The following is a 23,765-nucleotide window of genomic DNA, read 5'->3' as shown; positions in this document are numbered from 1 at the left end:
TTCTATAATCTCAAATCTTCTCCTGCCTCCGAGACATCTCTAAATGGATGTCTCACCAGCATCACAAGCTCAGCTTGTCCAAATCTGCACTCATCTTCCCTTCTATAAATTCTCTCCTCTTCCTAACTTCCCCATCATAGCTGCCAACACCGCCATAATCCCCTTCTCCCAAACCTATTACCTTGACATCATCTTTGAGTCCTCTCTCTGGTTCAAGCCCTACATTCAGTCTGACAACAAATTCTGTTGTTTTTTTCCAGGTTAGAGCCCTTACTCTAAGGGGTCTGGGCACTTTTCAACCTCAGATCCACTTGTCAGCTGTGTGACTTTGGGCAAGTCACTTAACTTCTCTGTGCCTCAGTTACTTAATCTGTAAAATGGAGATGAAGAATGTGAGCCCCATGTGGGACAACCTGATCACCTTGTATCCCCCCAGTGCTTAGAACAGTGCTTGGCACATAGTAAGCGCTTGACAAATGCCAACATTATTATTATTATTATCCAGGACTTCCCTGATTAATTCCTAATCCTGTTGAGTTATATTCTCTTCAGTAGTCACTTGAGTGTTTCTGCTTCACCTAGGTACTTATGAACTTCAGATCACCCTTTCCCTTCTGAGCACATGGACGTACATATTGACCCTATTACTTTAGCACTAACATATAGTTAGACTGTGAACCCAATGTGGGACAGGGAGTCTGTCCAACCCGATTAACTTGTGTCTACGCCAGTGCTTAGAACAGTGCTCGACACATAGTAAATGCTTAACAAATACTATAACAGATAATAAATAAAAATGTGTATACCCTCTTTTTCTTCCTCCTATCTGTAAATTATTTTAATGTCAGTGTCCCATGCTGGATTGCAAACTCACTGAAGGAAGGAAGCATGTTTAGTAACTCCCAGTTCTTTGTACAGTGTTCAGTACACAGTAGGGGTTCAGGAATTAATTTATTGATTCCCCCCAACTCTAAGAACATGATGTGTTTTCACTTAAAAAAATATTGAGGGATTAGGGGGCTAATAACTTGATAATTCTAATGGAACAGAGCAGGATTTTCATGGATTGTTTGGTGGAAAATGCTTATATTTCTGATCTATTATTACTATTATTATAATCAAATTATGCTTTCCTTTAATTACAGAGTATAACTGTCAATCATCCAAGAGTCACGTTGACTTTTTAAACACTATTTTATAAACAAACTTGATGCCATGTTGAAGTTCTAAAAGACTGTTGTAATAATAATTGTGGTACTGGTTAAGCACTTGCTATGTGCCAAGCACTGTACTAAGTGCTGGGGTAGATACAAGAAAATCCATTCCTTCATGGAGCTCACAGTCTAAGTAGGAGGGAGCACAGATATTGAACCCCCATTTTGCAGATGAGGGAACTGAGGCATAGAGTGACATAAGTGACTTGCCCAGGGTCATGGTGCAGGCGAGTGACAAAGCTGGGATTAGAACCCAGGTCCCCTGACTCCCAGGCCTGTGTTCTTTCTGTTAGGCCACATTGCCTCCCAGTGCCCAATCTCCTGTGTGATTGAGACCAGGCCCTTCTACAGATGAGAAGCAGTGAGGCCTAGTGGATAGAGCATGGGCCTGGGAGTAAGAAGGACCTGGGTTTTATTCTTGTCTCCGTCACTTGTCTGTTATGTGACCATGGGCAAGTCCGTGCCTCAGTTACCTTATCTATAAAATGGGGATTAAGACTGGGAGCCCATTGTGGGACATGAATTGTGTCCAACCTGATTAGCTTGTATCTACCGCAGTGCTTAGTACAGTACCTGGTACAAAGTAAGTGCTTAACGAATGCCATAAAAAACAAGATGGCACTTCCAGTTCCTGATGCAGTTTCACCAGCTCACACTCGATCAACAACAAGACCGTGGTGAACAGCAAAGAGGTCCTGAACACAGTCAGCTCCCCAGCTCCCCTGGGCAGGTCATGTGAGGGAAACGGATGACTACAGCATATTCAAGCAACAGCTGTACAGGGAACAGAGAGAGGGGCACCCACAAGCCAGAAAGGAAGCAGAAAATTTTGAAGGCATGAAGTGCAATCTCAGTGTACCAATTAATCAATTTATTGATTACTGGGTGCAGCTTAGAACAGTGCTTTGCTCATAGTAAGCGCTTAACAAATGCCATCATTACTATTATTATTACTAAGCACTTGAGAGAGTACAATATAACAGAGTTGGTAAACACATTCCCTACCCAGAAGGGGCTTACAGTTTACAAGGGGGGACAGACATTAAAATAAATTACAGATAGCACAAATAGTAGCATGCAAGCATATTTCCCCAAGTGCTGTGGGGAATTGAATGAGTATTAAAATGCTTAAGTGGTATTAAAGTGCCTACGAGGTACCCAGCTAAGTGCATAGCTGAAGTAGAGGGGAGGGCAGATAGAGGAAATGAGGGCTTAATCAGGGAAGGCCTCTTGGGGATGTTAATTTAGGAGGGTTTTGAAGGTGGGGAATGTAGTGGACTGTCAGACACGAAGGAGGAGGAAGTTCCAGGGTGGACAGAGGATGTGGACAGGGGATCACAGGCAGATTGATGAGACTGAGGAACAGAGATTTGGTTGGTATTAGAGGAATGGAATATAAAGATTGGTTTGTAGTAGGAGATCAGTAAAGTAAGGTAGGAGAGAGTTGATTGAGTGCCTTAAAAACAATGGTAAGTTTCTGTTTGATGTGGAGGTGGATGGGCAACCATTGGAGGTTTTTGAGGAGTGGGGAGATTTAGACTGAATGGACTTTCAGAAAATGATCCAGGCAGCATAGTGAAGTATGGACTGGAGAGGGGAGAGGTGAGGTCAGGGAGGACAGTGAGAAGGAAGATGTAGTAAAGGAGGGATAAGGTAAGCACTTGGATCAATCAATCAATCAATTGTATTTACTGAGCACTTACTATGTGCAGGACACTAGTGTGTCATCTGTGAAAGTGAAGCACAGAGAGAGGTATAATTTACAGACACACAAACACATATATCCTTATCATTTGTCTGAATGGGTGCTATTTCTGCTTATATATTTGCCTTTGTCATGCCTTCCCCCTCTTTAGATATGGGCTACTCGATGACAGAGATTACACCTCTCTCCTACCTTTGAATTTTCCAGTGCTCTACTCAGCAAATACCATCAAATGATTTCTATATCTGTTTCAGTCTCTTCTTTCCCAACACAAGTGCCAGGCATCCCCTAAGGATTTCAGGAATTTAAAATAAAAGCACTAGTCAATACTGTTGACCTATCCCAATTCATTTCAGCTCTGACCTCTGAAGAATTTTAAACAAACCCACCCTTCAAGTGGTTCTTTCTGCTGGCATGGTCCCTGTTTGCAAGAGAAGAAAAAGAATGCAAATGTACCAGTGGGAGAGGAACGTCTGTCCTGAAATTCCCTGGGTCAGCCATGCCACTTTTCTGAATGACGGTGTTTAGTAAGGGCTCACTCTAGACGGTAAGCTCGTTATGGGCAGGGAATGTGTCTATCAACTCTGTTATACTGTACTCTCCCAAGTGCTTAGTACAGTGCTCTGCACACAGTAAACTCTCAATAAATGATTGACTGATGTCAATCACTGAATGCCAATCACTCAGTGCTAGTCATTGAATGCCAATCATTGAATGCCCAGGGTGGTAAATCAATCACCAAATATCAATCACTGCATACTAAGCACTCTATGCCAAGCACTGGTATGTGATAATAGGTGCTGAGGTGTCTTCCACATTTGAAGGACAACATGCCTTTTAAATAGACTAATAAATTAGCCTAATTTTAAGTAGGCTAATAAAGCTAACTGAACCCACAGAAAATTGGTTGGAAATTTGTAATCTTGTTCTCTTCCCAGTGACTAGACTCCCCTCTGATTTCTGCTTCTAAAATAATAATAATAATGATGGTATTTGTTAAGCGCTTACTATGTCCAAATCACTGTTCTAAGCGCTGAAAATTCTATTCATTTTTCTCCTCCCCATCCCCGCCACTTCCGGTTATTGGACTTCTTGACCCCATAGGGCCAACTTCTTGCCAATCCCTTAGAGCCCCTCAAAGGCCATGCCTCACTCAGCTGCACGGCTCATCTGTCAACAAAAACGTTCAGTCCATGTCTCCCCACTCCTCAAAGAACCTTCCGTAGCTGCCCATCCATCTTCACATTAAACAGAAACTCCTTACCATCGGCTTTAAAGCACTCAATCAGCTTGCCCCAACCTATCTCACCTCAATACTCTCCTACTATAGCCCAGCCCACGCACTCCACTTCTCTAGTGCCAGTTTGCTCACTGTGCCTTGATTCTGTCTGTCTCAATGCCAACCCCTTTCCCACATCCTCCCCCTAGCTTGGAACGCCCTCCCCCTCCATACATGCAGGACCACCACTCTCTCCACCTTCAAAGCTTTACTAAGGTCACATCTCCTCCAAGAGGCCTTCCCTGACTAAGCCCCCTTTCCCCTGGCTCCCTCTCCCTTCTGTGTCATCTGTGCACTTGGATCTGTGACCTTTGGACATTTGATATTCACTTCAGTCCCAACCCCACAGCACTTATGTACAATCTTTAAATCATTTATTTTAAATTATTTATTCATATTAATGTCTGTCTCCTCTAGACTGTAAGATCATTACTCTCCCAAGCACATAATAAGCGCTCAATAAATGCAATTGATTGATTGATTACCCTGTATCTCGCCCAGTGCTTGCAACCCAGAAAGCGCTTAACAAATACCATTAAGAAAGAAGAGAATAATAATAATAATTGTGGTATTTAAGTGCTTACTCAGTGCCAGGCCCTGAGTAAGCACTGGGGTGGGCATGTCACTCCCCTCCTCTAAAATCTCCAGTGGTTGCCTGTCAACCTACGAATCAAACAAAAACTCCTCCCTCTCAGCTTCAAGGCTCTCCATCACCTCACCCCCTCCTACCTCACCTCCCTTCTCTCCTTCTACAGCCCAGCCCGCACCCTCCGCTCCTCGATGCCAACCTCCTCACTGTGCCTTGTTCTTGCCTGTCCTGCCGTCGACCCTTGGCCCACGTCCTCCCCCTGGCCTGGAATGCCCTCCCTCTACACATCCGCCAAGCTAGCTCTCTTCCTCCCTTCAAAGCCCTATTGAGAGCTCACCTCCTCCAGGAGGCCTTCCCAGACTGAACCCCCTTTTTCCTCTCCTCCTCCCCTCACCATCCCCCCCACCCTACCTCCTTCCCCTCCCCACAGCACTTGTATATATTTGTACATATTTATTACTCTATTTATTTTACTTGTAAATATTTACTACTCTATTATATTAATGATGTGCATATAGCTTTGACACCTGTCTACATGTTTTGTTTTGTTATCTGTCTCCCCCTTCTAGACTGTGAGCCCATTGTTGGGTAGGGGCCGTCTCTATATGTTGCCGACTTGTACTTGCCAAGCACTTAGTAGAGTGCTCTGCACACAGTAAGTGCTCAATAAATACAATTGAATGAATGAATGAATACAAGCAAATGGGGCTCACACGTGGAGCTCACAGTCTCAATCCTCATTTTACAGATGAGGTAACTGAGGCACAGAGGAGTTAAGTGACTTGTCCAAGGTCACACAGTAGACAAGTTGCGGAGCCTGGAATAGACCCCATGACCTTCTGACTCCCAGGCCTGTGCTCTTTCCTCTAGGCCAAACAGAAAGGTGACCATGAGCAGGGAAAGGAGCTAGGAAAGAAGTCAGAGGACCTGGTTTCTAATCCCTGATCTATCACTGGCTCTCTGTATGGCCTTGGGCAAGTCACTCGACATCTCTGTGCCTCCGTTTCCTCATCTGTAAAATAGGAAATAAATATCTAATCTCCCGCCTTCTTAGACTGAGCTCCATGTGGGTTAGGGACTGAGTCTAACCTGATTATCTTGTATCTACCCCAGCACTTAGTACAGCGCTTGGCACATAGCACTAAACAAGTACTACAGTAATTATTCTTATTATTGTTGTTAGTAGTAATACAACAGGGAGACTCCACATTGCCATCAGGGAGGCGTGGCTTACTGGAAAGAGCCCGGGGTTGGGAGTCAGAGGACATGGGTTCTAATCCTGGCTCCGTCACATGCCTTCTATGTGACCTTGGGCAAGCCATTTCACTTCTCTGTGCCTCAGTTACCTCATCTGTAAAATGGGGATTGAGACTGTGAGCTCCATGTGGGGACATTTTGATTACCTTGATTTTACCCCAGACCTTAGAACAGTGCTTGGCACATAGTAAGTGCTTAACAAATACCATCATCAGTATTATTATTATTATTATTATTATTATTAACAATAATAATAATAATAATAATAATAATAATAATAATAAAAAAGCCCTGTGGCTCCAGAAACTCTCCTCAAATCCCATCTTCTGTGGCAGGGACCTGGCTGCACCAGTAACTGATTCCATGGGGCCAATTTTTGAGCTTCCATTTTAATCTCAGACAGATCCATGGTGGGGTCAGTCAATTTCAGAGAGGGTCTTCCCCCAGATCGGCTCTGCGAGAGACTCAGACCACACATCAGTTATCTAAGGAAGGCTTGTGACATTACTGTGAAATGAACAACTGACAAAGCCAGCATCCTGGAGGCAATCAATGTCTAGTCCCATTTCCTGAGAAAAGGAAAAGCCAAAGGCTTCCAGGTGAACCTGGCCCCTTGCTGATAGGATTTGAACTTGTGCTTCCAAACAGGAAGGGAGAACTGCACATTCCTGTCAAGACACAGTGTTCCTGGGATCAGGGAGTTCTGAAACTCTGGGAATATGGACTGTTCCAACAACAGGGCTACAATTAGGAAGAAATCCAAACTGCGACAAAGCATACTGAGTACAGGGCTGGTTGGGCAGGCCTGAGACTAACTGGGAATCCTGATTTTCCTGCAAATCCCTACTTGGGAGACCACACTCACAGACCCCAAGTGTGTCCGTTGTCATAGAAAACTGATCATCCCGAACTAACTGGAATCTAAGATCATCTTTAGTCCAAGTAACCAAAATCTGTAATTTTGCACAGGAATGTGCTTAAATCTGTTCTGCTACTCCACATCCTTTTCTAGCATCCTATCACTCACTCAAAAAATAAATGGTGTTTATTGAGTGCTTACTGTGGGCAGAGCACTGTACTAAGCACTTGGGAGAGTACCATACAATAGAGTTGGTAAACATGACCCCCCTCCCTCAAGGAGCTTACAGTCTAGTGGTTGGGGGAGGGGGTGGACAGACATTAAAATACATTGCGCTACGCTAAGCCTAAATTCACAAAACCTTAGATTCAGATCACTGGCTTTTCATTGTGCTCCTCTGATACATCCAAGTGACCCTATTTTCTGATGGACAAGAAAGGGGTGCCCAGCCCTCCTGCTCTTCCTGCCCGGTGTTGGCCTCTTAAGTCTGCAGCTAACTATCCTACACAGAGAAGAGGTGGCTGTACTTGAAGTGGACAGTGTGTGTAGTAATGAGATTGGGGATAGTTTCAGAGGGGAATTGATGCCTGTTTACTTGTTTTGATGTCTGTCTCCCCCCTTCTAGACTGTGAGCCCGCTGTGGGCAGGGATTGTCTCTATTTGTTGCTGAATTGTACTTTCCAAGTGCTTAGTACAGTGCTCTGCACACAGTAAGCGCTCAATAAATACAGTTGAATGAATGAATGAATAGGCCACTGTTTTCAAGTGTGGACAAGGGTTTCAGGTGTGCAAACACCAAGAAAAGGATGGATTTTGAAGTTATTGTAAATAAAGAAATGAAAAGACTGACAACGAATAGGTGTCGAACAACTTGAAGATAGAGATGTATTAGAGTAGCATCCACCTCCCCATGGAGGGCTATCGTGGAAAAGGAAAAAAGCAGGACAATTGATCATTTTCTCCCAGATCCTACCTTAATGGAAGAAAAGAAGGGCACCCTGGGTCTTCCGAACTCCACAGGCCCTGTCTTACTTAGTCTGGCTTTTATTCCCTCTCATCCAATGCTGAAAGAATCCCAAGCTGCTCAAATGAACTGTGCCCAACTGAGAACAGCAAAATTTCCTATGCATCATGGGATGATGGGATGCATACTGCCTGGGTAGCAGAATTTAAGGATTGTGTTCTGTTCTGGGTTGTTGATGAAAACCCATGGCTGTGTGTAGGGTTTCCTGGGAGTGGGCTGGTACATAATTTACGCTTTCTTCAGATTTGATTAGACAACAGCACTGCGCTGAATCTGCAACACGATTCCAAGTCCTTTGCATGTCTTTTTGTGAATGTGCCTTGAGGGTGTAGACATGTGCAAGTAGCAGTTCTTGAAACAGAGACTTTTGATGATGCTAGTAACCTGTTGAATAGGAGTACGGGTCACCTGGGTTCTGACCCTAGCCACCTGCTTGCTGTGTGACTTTGGGCAGGTCGCTTAACTTCTCTTTGCCTCAGTTTCCTCATCCATAAGATGAGGATTCAATAACTTGTTCTCCCTCCTACTTAGACTGTGAGCCCCATGTCAGTCAGGGACTGTGTCTGACACGATTGTCTTGTATCTACCCCAGTGCTTGGTGTATGGTAAGCACTGAACAATTACCACCATTACTATTGGTGGATTGGAAGCATATTTTGACTCTAGCCTGCAGCTTTCTGTGGGCAGGGAACATTTCACTCTGCTATTCCCAAGAGCTTAGTGAAGTAAAGAAGAGTTTACAAGTCCTGCACGAATTGAACACAATAGAAACTGCTGCCGCTACTTCCCATCATGCCCCTCTCCAGCCTCCACAGCCTAGATGCTGAGAGGAAAGTAGGGATTCAGGATCAGCACCCTTGCCCCAGACCCCAAATTAGGGTGTTATGCCTCTTTTCACTAGCTCTGCATTTTGGTTTTATCTGTATTCTCTCACCCTGACCTTTGCTCCTTCCACCCACTGTCTTTCTTTCCAGGCAGCCTGTTCAGTGTCCTGCTGGATGAGAGTACCTGATTTTTTTCTCTGAGGACAAGTATGTTTTGGCTGAAGTTGGAGCTCCATCTGGGCTCCAAGTGGATGCTCAATAAATACTACTACTTCCGAATTGCTATTACGGCCACTACTACTAGATTACAGAGGTTAAATACAAATCACCTTCCCATTATCTTTGTTAGACTTTAGTGCTCTGGGTAGGAGGAGTAGGTGAGGAATATTGTTATTATTATTATTATGCTATTTGTTAAGTTCTTATTATGTGTCAAGCATTGTTATAAGCATTGGGGTCTCACACAGTCCCTGTCCCACATGGGGCTCACAGTCTAAGTAAATACGTAGGAAGTGTTCAATATGTATCATTGATGATTGATTAATTGATTGATCGATTGACCCTCTGGATTTCAGGGAACCCTGTTCTCTCCTCTGATAGAATAATAATAATAATAATAACAATAATAAGAATAATAATAATAATAATAGCATTTGTTAAGTGCTTACTATGTGCGAAGCACGGTTCAAAGCCCTGGGGTGGGGGGATACAAGGTGATCAGGTTGTCCCACGTGGGGCTCACAGTCTTAATCCCCATTTTACAGATGAGGTAACTGGGGCTCAGAGAAGTTAAGTGACTTGCCTAAGGTCACAGCATACATGTAGCGGATCCGGGATTCGAACCCATGACCTCTGACTCCAAAGCCCGTGCTCTTTCCACTGAGTCACGCTGCTTCTCTAGAAGGTGGGAGAAGAAAAAGAAACCCTGAACGCAATAAGTGCTCAATAAATACGATTGAATGATTGCTTAATAGACAAGGCCCAAAGCTGGGAGAGAGCTGTAGAGAGCAAAGCCCCAAGAGGAAAGTGCTTTCCCCTTCCCTGTTCTCTTTCCTCCTTTGTTCTGGTTGCTCCTAAAGGCTTTTCATTGCTATTACACCTAAATACCTCTCCCTAAGCTGTCATCTGTCTCCCTTTACAGTGCAGTTTTTTGTCGGCAGGAAACCTGCTTTCCACAATCCATTGTAGCTGCCAGACTTGCACTCAATCGGCACTGAGTAAATATTTGATTACACTTCAGAATGTAGGCTAGGAATGTACATCTAGGTGTGTGGTGTATAGACACCTTTCTCTGGGTTTACATAAATAAGCACTAAGCCTTCTATTTTAGTTCACTAATGTACATATGGAATCCAGGCCTCCAAAACCTGCTTTGGTCTCTTTTATCTAGATAGTTCAGGCAAAGGTGATATTGGGGAACATGAACTATCCAAATATTTGAGGTTAAATTATTTTTTTTTCTAATGGCCTGATGAAAAAAACTTCAAAGGTATAAGGCATGAGCTATTTAAAATATGCCACGGCAGCGTTGCCCAATTCAGAATATATTTATAGCAGAAAACAAGCAATTCACTTGAGTTACTGATGATTTTATATATTTTGATATTAAGTGCTTGCCCCATGCCAAGAGTTGAGGTAGATACAACGTAATCAGGTCACAGTCTCCATCCCACAAGAGGCTCTCAATCTAAGAGGGAGGGGGAACAGGTGAGGAAACGGAGGAATAGAGAAATAAAGTCACACCCTTTATTCACCCAGCCCCATAGCACTTATGTGCACATCCATAATTTATTTATTTACATTAATGTCTGTCTCCCCCTCTAGACTGTAAGCTCACTGCGGGCAGAGAACTGTCTACCAACTCTGCACACAGTAAGCACTCCCAATAAATGATTGATTAATTGATGGTCTGAGGATTAGAACTCAGGTCTCTGTCCTCCCAGTCTTGAGCTTTCCATTAGACAACACTGTGGCTAAACGCATAGTGTCCCAGCATCCAGGTTAATTCCACACTCAGCTCACTCAGGTCATCCTAAGGTAACAATAGCCTGCCCCTCACTTTTCTTTTCAGCATTAATAATCAAACTGTACACCCAGATGCATTCTCCTGTGGAGTCAGAAGGAGCAACTCGAGGAGCAAGGATCGTATTTAATTCCCACCGGTATATTCCCACCCGAGTGAGGTAGGAGCTGAAGCAGTGCCAGTAGGCAGTGCCAGTTGTTGGAGTTGATATAGAACGTAGAATCTTCCAGCTCTGTTGGGACCCAGAGGGCCCCAACTGATCCCAGACTCTGAGGTGGCAGGATGGAGCCTTGGTCGGAAGACATACTCCAGGAGCCAAAGTGTGGGCTGGCTTTGTCATGGCTGGTTGAAAGGGTCGCTGAGGGCACAGTCAGACACAATGCATTGTTGGAAACAGCTTGGCTAGCTCTCTGATGTATCTTCCTTCGCTCCTACTCTTGCGGGATGCAGGGCTTCTCTGTTGCGACTCTTCAGTCCGATCTGCTTTCACATACAAACACACAAACACACACTCTCTCTCTTTCTCTCTCTCTCTCTCTCTCTCTCTCTCTCTCTCTCTCTCTCTCTCTCAAAATAACCATTTTAGGAGAGTCGCCCCATCTCCAGCAGTTGCATTACCTCTACCTCTGAAATGGCAATGCTTTGTCCCCAAGTCTGGAACTTTCTCCATGGAGAGTTTCACAGTGAAAATGATAGTACCATTTTTCTCAGTTTTAATCTGAGAAAACTCTAGGCGAGCCGGAGTCAGGCCATCCTTGCTCATGATTCTCCGCTTCTTCCACCATCCCCATCCCTTCAATCCTCCCTCATATCTCTGGCTCCCATCTTCTTCTACTTCCAGGACTGGGACCTAAGGGCAGAATGGCAGCCAGGGCCAGAGAGATGTCCTGAAGGAAATGCTAGACTGCTTTATATGCTTAATAAATATAAAGGTCATCCTTATATTCTTAATAAATACTGCTGTTATTATTACTCTTAATAATACCTTTGCAGGTTGATAGGTGTGATCTCGCCAGTAGCCACTGTTCCTTCTTCTGCTGTCAGCTGACCACAGGCCCCTTGTGGGATACAAGAAGGCAGAAAGAGGTCACGAACTCAGTGGCATTCACGAGGGTGGGATTTAGGAAAAGTTCGGCTTGGCTGGCACTGATGTTGTCTTATTTTTCCTTTGACAGCCAGATAATAAATGGAGGACTAAAATCCCGTTGCAATCTATTGTGAACCCACGATGAAAAATGGCTCTACAGACACACACTACCCATGCACAGAGGGATCTTTGTGCAGACAGAGCTGGCAGAGATATCCCTCTGGCAGTGGGGTGAGGGAGACTGAAGTGTATTAATGGCCACATTAACCCCCTAGGGTACACATCTCTTTCCCTACCCAGCTTAGCCCTTCTGGCCCACGGCTCTTTCTATTTTCGACAAGAGTCATACTTTGGCAGGGATGGACAGGTGGGGACTAATGGCCCATTAGATTGAAATTCAGCAGTTCTGTGTTCCGATCTTGGCTCCGGCCCAAACCGTGTGACCTCGGGTAACTCTTTTGGCCTCTTTATGCCTTATTTGTAAATGAGAATTATAGTCTGGGAATGTGTCTTCCTATGCTGTTGTACTGTACTCCCCCAAGTGCTCAGTACAGTGCTCTGCAGAGGGTAAAGGCTCAATAAATACCACTGATTGATTGGCCCTTTCTTACTGCCCCCAAGTTGCCTTTCAGTAGGTGAAGTTTCACTCTTTAGGAGACTCCAAAGTTATATCTTTCCTCCCTTAACCTGAACCCAGTAAGCACTTAATATGATTATTACTACTAATAAATACTATTACTTATACGCCCTGTCTGTTCCTCCCTTCCCCAGAATTTCACGGTTTTTTGCACCCCTAACTCATAATAATAAGAGTAGCATTGTTATTTGCTCAAGATCACACAGCAGGCAAGAGGATTTGAACCCAAGTCTCCTTACTCTCAGCCCTGTGTTCTTTCCACTAGGCTGTTCTACTTCTCCACACTGCATCTTAGCTAGATGCCAGTCTAGAAAAGAGATTGCTGGGAGAAAATTGACAATAGTGAGGTGGAAAATTATTTCAGCGGAAACCCAGAGTTGAGGGAGGAGGAGCTGGAAGGGCAAAGAAGGCTACAGCTATCATGTCAGTCTCGGAGACAATGCACTCTCTTTATTTAGTATAAACTCCCCCAAGTGCATAAGTACAGTGCTCTGCACACAGTAAGCGCTCAATAAATACCATTGATGATGATGAAAAAGTAACCCCCATATCAACATCACCCCACCACGATGAAAGGCCTCTACAAAGCACTCTACTGATTTGCCTAGCCAAGCACCCCTTTAAAGCCTTCTCCTCCAAGAGGCCTTCTCTAAGCCCTCCTTTCCTCTTCTCCACTCCCTTCCTTGTCGCCCTGACTAGCTCCCTTTCTTCATTCCCCTCTCCGAGCCCCGCAGCACTTATGTACATATCTGTAATTTATTTATTTATATTAATGTCTGTCTCCCCCTCTAGACTGTAAGCTCATTGTGCACAGGGAATGTGTCTGTTATATTGTTGTATTGTACTCTCCCAAGTGCTTAGTACAGTGCTCTGCACACAGTAAGTGCTCAATAAATATGATTGACTGACTGATTGACTGACGGACTGCTGGTCACTTTCCATGAATCCCACATCCCACAGAGGGGAGAGTTCGAAGCCCTTTGTTCATCTGACCGAGCTAGATTCGCATCTAGGATACTAAGCAGGTTAGCAGTTTTCCTTTTGCTACTCTCCCACAGGTACCCAGAGAGCAGGAATCACTCTCTTTCATACATTATTCAGCACATATTGCTGCAGACAGATGCAGACACGTAGAAAACATAAAGGAGAAGGTGTTTTATACAGGTTGACATTGTACATGAGCACAAGTCATCATGTTAAAATTGAGAGAAGTTGTTCACCTATTCCACAGTACATAGTAAGAAAAGGAAGCAGCATGGCTTAGTGGAAAGAGCACGGGCCTGGGACTCAGAAGAATCAATAATTTATTTATTTATATTAACGTCTATCTCTCCCTCTAGGTTGTAAACTCCTCGTGGGCAGGGAATGTGCCTACAAACTCTGTTGTACTCTCCCGAGTGCGTAGTACAGTGCTCTGCACACGGTAACTGAGTGGTTACCATTTACTTATTGAGTGGTTGATCTGGGTGGTAACCCTGACTTTGCCACATGTCTGCTGTATGACCTTAGGTAAGTCACTCAAATTCTCTGTGCCTCACTTGCTCATCTGTAAAATGGGGGGCGGGGGGATAAAGGATGCAAATCTAAGTGCAAGGGCAACATAGAAGGAGAGGAAGTAGAGGAGGAAAGGACTTTGTCTAATTCCCACCTGTGCATTATCTCCCAGCAGTGATGTGCTCACAGTTAAATGCTTAATAAAAACGATCGCTATTACTTATCCCCTTTCTTCTTCCACTTCATACATCTCAGCATTTCATCCCTCTCAAGCCAACCTACTTGTTCTACAAACATGTCTCTCTTTCCATCAACCTCTTTCTCACATCCTCCCCTTTGTCTGGAACTCCTTCTCCCTTCACATCGTGCAGACCACAGCGTGCCTCATCTCTAAAGCCCTTCGGACAACCCATCTCCTCCAGGAGGCCTTCCCCAATTAATCTCTTACCTCCTCATCCTTTATCACCCCTACAACTCCCACTTCTAACAGATCCTCATAGTCTTTAAGTTCTTTTTATCTATAATTTATTTTTGTACCTGGCTCCCCTTCTAGGCGATAAGCTCCTAGAGGGCAGCATGTCTGCTAATTTTATTGTATTTTCCCCAGTACTGCACAAAGTGTTCTGCACACAGTAGATGCTTAATAAATGGTAATGAGCCCTTCCAGAAACAAGGTCTTTGTCTAATTCCCTCCTGTGTACTTTTGATCGGCTCTTAGTACAGTGTTCTGCACACAGTCAGTGCTTAATAAATACTAATACTAAAATGAATGATTAATTGATTAGCTGTAGTAGGAGAGTAGTGAGGTGAGCTAGGAGTGGGCAAGGCGACTGAGTGTTTTAAAGCCGATGTTAAAGATTTTCTGTTTGATGAGTAGGTGGATGGGTAACCGCTGGAGGTTCTTGAGGAGTGGGGAAGATGGCCTGAACATTTCTGTAGAAAAATGATCCGGGCAGCAGAGTGAAGCATGGACTGGAATGGGAAGAGTCAGGAGCCAAGGAGGTCAGCAAGGAGTCTGATACAGTAGTTAAGGTGGGATAGACTAAGTGCTTGGGTTAAAGTGGTAGCTATTTGGATGGAGAGAAAAGGACAGAGTTTAGCGATGTTATGAAGGTGGAATCAACAGGACTTGATAGCAGATTGAATGTGGGTTGAATGAGAAAGATGAGTCAAAGTTAATGTCAATCAGTGGTATTTACTGAGTACTTACTGTATGCAGAGTACTATACTAAGTGCTTGGGAGAGGATGATAAAGCACAGATTTAGGAGTCAAGGGACCTGGGTTCTAATCCCTGCTCTGCCACTTGACTGCTGTGTGGCATTGGGCAAGTCACTTAACTTCTCTGGGCCTCAATTTCCTTATCTGTAAAATAGGGATTCTATATCTGTTCTCCTTCCTACTTAGGTTGTGAGCCCCATGTGTCTGACCTGATTATCTTGTAGAAGCAGCATGGCTTAGTGGAAAGAGTACGGGCTTGGGAGCCAAAGGACATGGGTTCTAATCCTGACTCTGCCACTTATCTGCTATGTGACTTTAGGCAAGCCACTTAACTTCTCTATGCCTCAGTTACCTCGTCTGTAAAATGGGGATTAAGAGTGTGAGCCCCATGTGGGACAACCTGATTACCTTGTATTTACCCCAGTACTTAGAGCAGTACTTGGCACATAGTAAGCGCTTAACAAATACCATAATTATTATTATCCAGCACTTAGAACAGTATAGTGCTTGGCACATAGTAAGTGCTTAACAAATACCATACTAAAAAAGGGGCCCAGGATGGGCAGAGAAACAAAACCATAGAAATAAACATAAATATATACACAACATAGGGAAACATTAAACATAACACAGTCAGAAGCAACAGGAACGTACACTTTTTGATTTTCCTGTGGGCTGAGGTAAGCTGAACTGATGGGTAGGACAGAGAGGACTGATTAAGGCGGGGTAGGTTGTGAGGACTCAGTGGTGCCTCAGGTGGATTCTGAGGTGGGGTGCTCACTCCCCCACCCCTTTTTGGCCCTCCTGCCCCCCCAACTCTCCCCACACCGGGCTCCAAAATGTCCTTTGGGTTCACATGCTGCAATCTCAGCTGCTCCTGGTTAGTACACCATAATCTCAGCTGCTAGTGGTCACAGGCCAAAGGGTAGGCTCGCCTCTCTTAAGACGCAGGTCAAAAGCATAATTTTCCATCGAAATTTCCTTCCCCAAAATACATCTGGTCCTATGCAAACCCAGCCCTTTCAGCCAAATTTAAACAGCTGTCAGCCTGATGGAATTATAGAAGCTCTGCGGGCAGACTTGTTTTGGTTGGCTTGCTGAGAACTGCCCCTTGGCAAATTGTGACTACAAAGGACTTTCCTAATCAGAGCCACACAATCTCTTCACAGCACAGCCTTTGTTTGCTCATAGTTTTTTAATTAGCTAAATTTCATTCAAAGACAGGGTGGGAATCTGAGAATGAAGTCAGGAGTGAACTTTGACGGGTCAGGGTTTGAAAACCGGATTGTGCTGGTTTGATGTGGGCTCACTGTTGAGAAACAGAAAGCTATTGTGCTGCCCAGCGGCATCAAAAAGGTAAAAAGAGACATCTGGGCATGGGAAGCCTGGGAATCTTGGATTCATCTCTCCAAACCCCCCTCCGAGATTTAGGCTGCAAACCTAGTCAGTTCCAGGGTTCAATGGGAGTCCTGACTGGTGTTCTTGGGCTCAATGAAACCCGTCAAACCCATCAAAACCACACAAATCTGACACAGCTCCATGGTGCAAATCAAGGTACGGTGCGGAGTCATGGCTGCAGGAACGGAGGGAAAGCCAAAGAGGAGAAGCACCAGGCTGAAAAGTCTATGAGGCCAAGAATCTTGTCCTCTCACTCTACCGTTATTCATTCAGTTGTTCATTCAATCGTATTTATTGAGAGCTTACTGTATGCAGAGCACTGTACTAAGTGCTTGGAGAGTACAATGCAACAATAAGGAGATACATTTCCTGCCTACACCGAGCACCGAATTGAGGCACAGAAAAGTGAAGTGGCAGAGCTGGGATTAGAACTCACGACCTTCTGACTCCCTGGCCTGTGCTCTATCCACTATGCCATCACATCCTGGCCTAGTGGGAGTCAGAAGGTCATGGGTTCTAATTCTGGCTCTGCCACTTATCTGATGTGTGACCTTGGGCAAGTCATTGTACTTCTCTGGGCCTCAGTTCCCTCACCTGTAAAATGTGGGTTAAGACCGTGAGCCCGATGTGGGATGGGGACTGTGTCCAACCCAATTGTCTTCTACCCCAGCACGTAGAACAGTTCCAGGCACATAGTAAGCACTTAAATACCATAATTAGTATTATTATTATCATCCCAGGGACTGTGTAAGGTCTGATTATCCTGTAGCTACCCCAGGGATTGACACAATCCATGGCACATAGTAAGTCCTTAATGAATACCATCATCATCATTATTATTATTTATGATTATTATTGACCTAATTACTCTTTCCATGTAGTTTTGTTCTCTCCTCTTCTAGATTCTGAGTTTCTGAGGGCTAGGGGTCATTTCCCCACTGCTTAGTAGCCCTCCAGCTTGGAAATGCTGATTCAGTGTCATTACCGATTGTTGCTTCTGCTCCATAGCCTGCACCTGCAAAGGGCAAACCAAATTAGCGGATCAAAAAATGATGGTGGAATCCATCTATTCTGACCGTTTGGTTTCTGCCTCACTAGTTACTTAATGATAACGATTTCTGCCACTATCAATCCATCAGTAGTTTATATTGAGCTCCGGCTGTATGCAGAACACTGTACTAAGTGCTTGGGAGAGTACATAACAGAGTTGGTAGACACGTTCCCTGCCCACAAGGAGCTAAAAGCCTGGAATCCGCCCTAACATTGCTAAAATCGGCCCTTTCCTCTCAATCCGAATTTCTGCCATGTAATACAATTCATTCATTCAATCGTATTTATTAAGTGGTTACTATATGCAATGCACTGTTCTAAGCACTTGGGAAAGTACAACAATAAAGAGTGACAATGCCTGCCCACAATGAGTCACTGTCTAGAGGGTGGGAGACACACATCACTAAAAATAAACAGATATCAATACAAATAAACATCAATATAAACAAATACATTTACAGATATGTACATAAGTTCTGTGAGACTGGGGCTGGGGGGGAGAGCAAAGGAAGCAAGTCGGGGTGATGCAGAAGGGAGTGGGAGATGAGGAAAAGTGAGGCTTAGTCTGGGAAGGCCTTTTGGAGGAGATGTGCCTTCAGTAAGGCTTTGAAGAGGGGAAGAGTAATTGTCTGGTGGATTTGAGGAGGGAGGGTGTTCCAGACCAGAAGTAGGACGTGGGTCAGGGGTCAGTGTCGAGACAGGAGAGCACATCTTCTCCAAGAGGCCTTTCCAGACAAAGCCCCACTTTTACTCATCTCCCACTCCCTTCATCGTCACCCTGACTTGCTCTCTTTGCTCCCCAGTCCCCCAGCCCCACAGCATTTGTGTGTATATCTGTAATTTTATTTATTTGTACTGATTTCTGTCTCCCCAACTCTAGGCTGTAAGCTTGTTGTGGGGAGGGAATGTCACTGTTTTTTGTTGTGTTGTACTTTCCCAAGCGCTTAGTACAGTGCTCTGCACACAGTAAGCACTCAATAAACATGATTGACTGAATGAATGGAAGGGAGACATTCCTGAAAATAAATAAATGAATAAAGAATCCAGGTCCTTCTGACTCCCAGGCCCATGCTCTATCCACTAGGCCACACTGCTTCTCTGTTCTTGTTGCCCCGTATATCTGCTTTGGCCCCATTTCAGTGGGATCCCCTTAGGGGACCTACTTGAGTCTGAACCAATGTCCATGGATTTTCCAGAGCTTAGCTCAATCATTCTAGCCTGTAAGCTCACTGTGGGGAGAGAACATTCCTGTTTATTATGGAATTATATTCTCCCGAGCACTTAGTACCATGCTCTGCTCACAATAAGCATTCAAAAAATATGATTGACCTGTCTGACTGGCCAGTAGGCACTTAATAAACATCATTATTATTGCATTTACTAAAATTTCCCTCAACAACGAAGTCCTTTTATGACCAACGTGGTCACAAGTCCAGTCAAAACTAAAAACTCAATTAACAGACCTTTTACCTAGTTTCCGAATCTATCATTCAGGTAGCTTTCCCTTCTTCTCAATCTTCAGGTCTAGATGAAATTCCTGTTTCCTTGGCTATTTCCTTTGTGTAATGTTCTCTTTATCTTTGTGGAACAATAGATTGAAATCCTGCAATTCTTCTTGGTTGCTGTTGTAGGTATTCGGTAGCAAATCTGTTCCATTTGTTGTGACTACAAAGGCTTGCAAATCTGTCTTAAGTTTCTCACAAAGAGTAAAAGGCTTCTCTCTCTGCCTCTTCGGGAAGATTTTCATTATTGATCTGGTTTCTTGTTTACATGGCAATGAGTTCATTCATTGAGATCCATCTCCATACTCTGCAGTAAGTATCCTTTATGCCACTTCCTTGGGCCCCCAACAATGAACTTAATTTAAGTGTCTGCCTCTCCCTCTGGAGGTAAGCTCTTTGAGGATAGGGAGTGTGTCTTCTAATTTTTTAAAAATGGTATTCGTTAATAATAATAGTAGTACTTGTTAAGCATTTAACTATGTGCCAAGCACTGTTCTAAGTTCTGGGGTAGATACAAGTTAATCAGTTTGGACAGAGTCCCTGTCCCACATAGGGCTCACACTCTCAATCCCCATTTTTTACAGAGGAGGTAACTGAGGCACAGAGAAGTGAAGTGACTTTCCCAAAGTGGTGGAGCCAGGTACTTACTATGTGCCAGACACTCTACTAAGTTCTGGGGTTAATACAAGTAAATGCAAGAGAAACAGTGTTGCCTAGTGGAAAGAGTCTGGTCCTGGGAGTCAGAGGACCTGGGTTCGAGTCTCAGAAACACCACCTGTCTGCTCCGTGACCTCAGGCAAGTCATTTTCACTTCTCTGTGCCTCAGTTAATTTATTTGAAAAGTGAGTCTCTAGACTGTAAGCTTGTTGTGGGCAGGGGATGTGTCTGTTTATTGTTATATTGTACTCTCCCTAGTGCTTAGTAGTACTCTGCACCCAGTAAGCGCTCAATAAATGTGATTGAATGAATGAATAAAATGGGGATTAAGACTATGAGCCACACGTGGGACATAGACTCCATCTAACTTTATTAGTTTATATCTACTCCAGCCCTTAGTACAGTATCTGGCATATAGTAAGTGCTTAACTCCCTCTCCCTTCTGCATCACCCTTGTACTTGGATTTGTACACTTTATTCATCCCACCCTCAGGTAAAATATTTTAAAGTCCATCTCCACATCTATACTATAAGCTCCTTGTGGACAGGGACTGGGTCTACCAAACCTGTTATAATTGTGCCCTCTCCAAGCACTTAGTACAGTGCCCTTCATATAGTATGTGATTAATAAACATGACTAAATGATTGACTGGGTCATTTTCAGCCTTTTCTAGCCTTTGATTTAAATTAAAGCATGGTTTCCTGAGCTTTCAATCAATCAATCAACCAACCATATTTCTTGAGCATTTACTATGTGCAGAGCACTGTACTAAGCACTTGGGTGAGTACAATATAACAGAGCTGGTAGATATAGTCCCTGCCCACAAAGAGCAAAATCCAGTATCTAAAATAAGATCCCTTAATTCTACCACATCTGTGTAGGTGTTTAATACTTAAATCAATCAATCAATCAATCAATCATATTTATTGAGCGCTTACTATGTGCAGAGCACTGTACTAAGCGCTTGGGAAGTACAAATTGGCAACACATAGAGACAGTCCCTACCCAACAGTGGGCTCACAGTCTAAAAGGGGGAGACAGAGAACAGAACCAAACATACCAACAAAATAAAATAAATAGGATAGAAATGTACAAGTAAGATAAATAAATAAATAAATAGAGTAATAAATATGTACAACCATATATACATATATACAGGTGCTGTGGGGAAGGGAAGGAGGTAAGATGGGGGGATGGAGAGGGGGACGAGGGGGAGAGGAAGGAAGGGGCTCAGTCTGGGAAGGCCTCCTGGAGGAGGTGAGCTCTCAGCAGGGCTTTGAAGGGAGGAAGAGAGCTAGCTTGGCAGAGGGGCAGAGGGAGGGCATTCCAGGCCCGGGGGATGAGGGGCCTGGAATGACTTAATGACAAAGTTTTGGGTGGTTGGGTATTGAGGGATTTAGTGCAATAAATGAAGATACATAATGAAGACACAATTTCCTATTTACAGGACATGGTTTGCTATCACACTTCATTCTGTGTTTTCTGCCTGAGGGTCTATGACCTCTCCCTTGCTTGGGAAGTTGCTTTTGTGCCTGGTAAAATCTTGTCTTTCAAGGTGGGCTTTTCTATCCTTGCCACAATAGCCTCTCTCATCCAGTGTTTAACCGGTGCTACTACAGATCCCGTCTCTCATCAGAGAATCTGTTGAATCTCTCAAAGCAGAGCGAAGCAGCATGGCCTAGCGGAAAGAGCACAGTCCTAGAAGTCAAAGGACCTGGGTTCTAATTCCAGTTCTTCCGCTTGCCGGCTGGGTGACTTTGGCCAAGTCACTTCACTTCCCTGGGCCTCAGCTTCCTCATCCATAAAATGGCAGATTCAGTACCTGTTCTCCTTCCCCCTTAAGACTGTGAGGACAGGAACTACATCCAACCTGATCATCTTGTATCTACCTCAGTGCTTAGTACAATGCTCAGCACATAGTAAGGGCTTAACAAATACCACTATTATTAAAGCGGGGGGAACATTGAGCTTTCCCCATTCTGTGACATACTACTCTATTCATCTGGTTGTTTCACATATAAGAATCAGTTCCTTTCAAACATCTTATCCTTTCCTGCATCGACCCTCTTTATTAATGCTATCCCACCCCCTGCTCAATTTCTCCAATTATATCAAAACAGTTGCCCTGAGCTTATTTCCCTTGATCTTTGTATTCATGTACCATGTCTCAACCAGATGAAGTTATCGAGAGTATCAGAGTGAGAGGCAAAATCACATGGAATGCTATTAACAATTTAGGATATCCAGTTCATGAGGGAACATTAATATCACTTACCAAAGCGAAGTAGAGAAATGTTTTTCATTATGATTAAGGTCCTAGAATGGGAGAAATCTAGATGTGTGGAATATATAATTGTTATTATATAAATGGGGAAGCAGCGTAGCTCAGTGGAAAGAGCATGGGCTTTGGAGTCAGAGGTCAGGGCTTCAAATCCCGGCTCCGCCAATTGTTAGCTGTGTGACCTTGGGCAAGTCACTTAACTTCTCTGTGCTTCAGTTACCTCATCTGTAAAATGGGGATTAAGACTGTGAGCCCCTCATGGGACAACCTGATCACCTTGTAACCTCCCCAGTGCTTAGAACAGTGCTCTGCACATAGTAAGCGCTAAGTAGATGCCATCATTATTATTATTATTATTCAAGCTTAATAATAATTATTATATGGAATTATATTAAATTATATTAATATGAAATGCAAATATGATAGCAGAGTGGAGTAAGGCTCTCAGCTCTAGCTGTGTTTCTCTTAGATCTATGACTTTAAAAAGATGATGGAAGTTAATATTCATTAAGCTCTTGCTCTGTGCCTAGCACTGGTCCAAACACGGGGATAAATATAAGATGATCAAACAGATATGATCCTGGTTCCACATGAGATTCACCATCTAGATGAGGGAGGATAGACATATAGAAAAGAGAAATAAATGACAAGCAACAAATTACAGACAGTTCGAATATTTCTCTTCCCTCTCTGCTAATGTCATTCTACTCACATCTCTTAACGCTTCAAAAACCTTTAATGGTTGCCCCATCCTCACCGCATCAAGCAGAACACCTGACCATTGGCTTTAAAGCACCCAATCTGTCTTACTCATCTATTCTCTCCTCTCATTCCACCCCTGCTCATACTCTTCATTTCTCTCAGGCTAACCTAATTCACTGTGCCTCGTTCTCGCCTGTCTGTCCTTCTCCCTGGAACTTCTTCCCCCTTAACATCCACCAGCCTCCCCATCTTCAAAGGCCTTATGAAATCCCATCCCTCAAGAATCAGTACTGCGTCCCTTTCTATCCTCCACCTACATGCACTCCCTTATAGAATTCATTCCTCCCATGGTTTCATTGGCACTTAGTACAGTGCCTGGTGCACAGTAAGTGCTTAACAAATACCATAATTATTATTATTATCTACTATTTCTAAGCAAAAGTTTCCCAACCTCTCTGACCTCTCTCCTTTACCCTGACCTCTCTCCCCTGCAGTTTCACAATTCTTCCTGCCTTCGGGACATCTCTACTTGGATGCCCCTTCAACACCCCACACTTAATATGTCCAAAACAGAACTCCCCATCTTTCCACTCAAACCCTGTCCTCCCTCTGTATTTCCCTTTACTGTAGGCAACACAGCTATTCTCCCAAGTCCATAACCTCGGCATTATCCTCGACTCATCTCTCTCATTCAACCAACATATTCATTCTGTTACTAAATCCTGTCAGTTCTACCTTCATAAAACTGCTAAAATTTACCCTTTCCTCTCCACCCACACTGCTACTATGCTGATCCAAGCACTTATCTTAGCCAGCTTTGACTACTGCCTCCCCTACTACTACTTCCCCATTTCAGTCCATACTTCATTCTGCGGCCAGATCATTTTTCAGCTCAATCCATGTTTCCCCACTCCTTAAGAACCTCTAATGGTTGCCCATCCACCTCCACATAAAACAGAAACT

The sequence above is a fragment of the Tachyglossus aculeatus genome, chromosome X3 (assembly GCF_015852505.1).
Source record: "Tachyglossus aculeatus isolate mTacAcu1 chromosome X3, mTacAcu1.pri, whole genome shotgun sequence".
Taxonomy (NCBI): domain Eukaryota; kingdom Metazoa; phylum Chordata; class Mammalia; order Monotremata; family Tachyglossidae; genus Tachyglossus; species Tachyglossus aculeatus.
This window is presented reverse-complemented; position numbering follows the sequence as displayed.